Source organism: Genypterus blacodes, unplaced genomic scaffold (assembly GCF_046128005.1).
Source record: "Genypterus blacodes isolate CSIRO-AG114 ecotype Tasmania unplaced genomic scaffold, CSIRO-AGI_Gbla_v1 ptg000067l_1, whole genome shotgun sequence".
In the NCBI taxonomy this organism is placed as follows: domain Eukaryota; kingdom Metazoa; phylum Chordata; class Actinopteri; order Ophidiiformes; family Ophidiidae; genus Genypterus; species Genypterus blacodes.
Genome location: NW_027466879.1, coordinates 12,636,459 through 12,640,279, shown reverse-complemented (window position 1 = coordinate 12,640,279; position 3,821 = coordinate 12,636,459).

The following is a 3,821-nucleotide window of genomic DNA, read 5'->3' as shown; positions in this document are numbered from 1 at the left end:
CGTACGACAGGAGAGCCAGACCAGCGTCTGCTCCAGAGGCAAGACAGCGACAATAAAGCGCATGACTTCCTGTTATTGCCTCCAAAATAAGACGAAGGCGAGTTTAGTTTATTGAGAGTAAAACAAACTGGTCGAATTAGTTGTGAAACGAAAATAAAGAAGGAAAAAGGAAAGGAAAATAAAAGCACACGTTTTTCTTCACATACACAGTATCACAACATACTGCTAAACCATCTCTGAAAATGTTCATTGAAACCTACAATGATACCGGCCAAGCAAAACGATTCTTCAAACCCTTGTAGGATTTCTGGTGGGTTATATTTAGTTTTTAAAACCACACAAGTGGCTGTAGTGTGATAATAGTAGTCGAAGTAGCAGTAGAATTGTAAAATGATTCCAAGATTTTCTGAATTTGAGATGGATTTGGTACATTTCTGCATGTCGAAACGTAAATCTACAGGCTAAATATCCTATTGGTATTTAATTTGACTTGTGTTAAATTCATTTATGCAACTTGTATACACTCCCTGTTGTACAGATTCGATTATTCTTTGCGAATAAACTCAAAATAGAGCGATTGCCAGTTTGTTGGTCTCGTTGATAAAATAGTTAATATCGTTTCCGGTGGTGTTGTGATTTTCTCGCTAGCTTTACACATCCCTCAGCTTTCTCTTGTTTCTCTCTTCAAAGCGCTGAGAACAAGGAGGAGGAGGAGGAAGAGGAGGAGGGGGGAGGGAGGAGGCGTCACAAAAAGCTTTACTTTAACCGCTGAAAGATGGGGACTGACACCTCACTAAAAGCTGGACGGGCTGCAGCCAGTGTCAGAGTATTACTGCCGGTAGTTCCCAGAATGAGGATCTGGGGACCTCCGGGGGTTCCTGCTCTGGTCCCTCAGCAGTAACTTTGCCTAAGCGGGTCCAACCATGTTGTCTTTAACATTTCAATGAAAATTATGTATACTTTTTTCTGTGACTCATTTGACAAAAAAATTGTTCAATTGTTCAGCTTCAATAATAAAACATAGCAAAAATAAACAATAGATTGAGTTTGGTTCCTTGCAAAATCACTATATATTTTAGTAGTAATGTGCGTAAAATAAGATTATTTCCACTACTAATTTTGAAAAAAAATCACATTGTCAAACAAAAGCTATTTAACTATTATCCTTATCGCACATGTGGCAAACATACGTGTCCCTGACTGGATTTTGGAAATGCTGGAGGTCTCACTTCAGTGCAACACTCTTCTTCTCTTGAGATTTTTGTGTCACTGTGAATTTGTCTCAGTAAGTCTCAGTAAATTAAAATCTTAGTGGGGCTTTGTTCAATTGAGGATATGATCTTAACAGTAAATGGCTACGAAGGCAAATGTACCGGTACTGCTTAAGTGCTGCTTAACCGACAAAATATATCACACTCTCAGTAGATGGTTCCCACATGGTCAGATGGTAATGGGGCCTAAATTACTGTGGGCCTCCACAGTCAAGGTTGTGTTTAAGTTTACAGGCCTGGTTTGCACCCATATGCCTCCAACATGCCAACCACACACACCACCGTCTCTGAGCTGTAGGACTTAAACACACTTTAATTAGTGTATCCTACATTTTTACATTGTATGGCATTCTCACATGCCTCTTAAGCAGTTTTCCATGTTGGCATCACGTGTGATCAGACTCTAATGTTGATTTCCGATACAAGTTGCTGCAGCAATGGCCAGTCCAGGGCCTAATACCATTTTTAGAAATGTGCCTCTGTAGCTATGACAAAAAAACAACATTCCCAGACTCACAAAACGTTACATGTTTTTTTGTATGTCAGTCTGACCACCAGGGTAACTGTTCCTCTGGAGATAGGAACACCTGTTAAATACCTGAGGGGAAATAAGCCAGAAATCACAAAACACAGTTCACTCAATATAAAGGAATTTATGGTTATATAATTGCAAATGACTTTCACATCATGCACCCTGTGAAAGAATACAGGATGTTCTCCTTGTTCTTCGACCATAAAATTAAGTGCTGAATAAGTCCCTATTCCAATAATAAGTACACAATCCACATTGATTCCAAACACGTTTCAATAAGGAAGGAGGTTAGAGTGAAGTGAATGTACACACAATTACTTCAGGTAAATATAACACATAAACACTGCTTGAAAATGTAAGCTATATATATGTAGAGTCCAAAGTGAGGAGGTATAATACTGTGATTAAGACACGTAAATTCTAGAATGAATTGATTCATAATTGGATAGTCTAAGCCTGCTACTCAGGAAAAGACTGCTTAGATTAGTGTGGGTTCCTGTCACAACAAGGTGAAGATGACAAGACATCTGAGAAAGACGAGGAAGAGGTCTAATCAATTTTAAACTAAGCCAAAGTTTGTGAATAGGTTTTAATGATTTCGGAAGAAATTAAGATCAAAAATCTCATCTGGCTCCACTTTTCAGGGAAGCATCTCCGCATCTTTGGGACATGACGAAGGGCAGCATGCTCGTCTCTGATGCCATCCAAATGCATATCAGCTAAACAGTGGTTTCCGCATCCTGACTCTATCATCACATGTTTTACAAGGAGGAATCAGGCTAACCCTTTGAACTAGTCTGCCACAGACACACAGATGAGCTTGTTATTATAGCAACTCGCTTGAATTTGCTGGGAAAGAAGGCCTGTCCCTGTGACACACTTCCTGTCCTTTGAAGAGGCCAACGGAGAGATGGCTTTGCGGGCCCTATTTCCAAGCGTTGCCTTTGATGCCTGTGAGAGAGGAGGCGACGGGGGTTTAAAGCCAGAGATCTATCTCATTGACATGAACCCCTAAATCTCATATTAATCCCCATCATCACGGAATCCAGTTATTATAAATTGATCCATCACAAAGAAATGTTGTTCCTCTTACTTATTTACTCAAACATAAGCCATTAGTCAGACAACTGAAAGGTATTAAAGAGGAGAATTCTGTCTCCATGTTTTCATCTCTTTTGTCTAAGTGAAAAATGGATCTTAATGGAATCAAAGCGGAATTCTTTGGACACCTGCCTGATTGATGTTGGTATTTATTGACCCCAGGAGCTCCTACCTTGGTGGCCAAATCTCACTCATTCCACCATAAAACTAAGCGTTCTCCCTGGAAACAGCCATAATGACGGGCATTCAGCCTGCCAGAATCAGGGGGATCTAATGGTTCGTCTGTGTTTATGTCCTTGTAACAATGTTAGGGGCCTGATGCCTGGAGAGCCCACTGGAGGGAAATGCTGCGTGGTGATGAAGAGGGGGATGTGAGGCATATATAGGCAGAGAAGAGCAGCTGCTGGGCGCGTAAAGCTCAAACATGTGACTGTTGCCTTTATCTTGAGGAACAAAAGGGCATGGATGTTGTAAAGGGCAGAAGACAATCGTGACTGAAGTACAGTGTTGATTCCTGCTGCGGTGGTGAGTCAGCCCATTGTGGCGGCCCAGCGTGTGATGTGTCAGGCGAAGGGTCTACTGGGAGGCAGAGGCAGGCTGGCATGCGCTGGCCTGTCTGCCTGTGGGAAAGATCCTCAAATAACAATTACATACACACTTTTTGCTTTTAATTTTGTTTCATTTCCATACCGTTTGTTGTTCATTTGAGTGAATTTTAGTGTGAAATAAATGCAGCACACATGAAAAACACATTTGATGTATTTATATTATGAAGGAGCGTCTGCATTACCCTCAGTGACAAGCAAAAGCCCACACTTACACAAACATTTTCATTCGTGGTTTCATCTACGAAATCTGCAGTTTAGTTTGAACATATTCAGTAAAAAGACATTAAATAGAATATTCAAGAGTTGTCC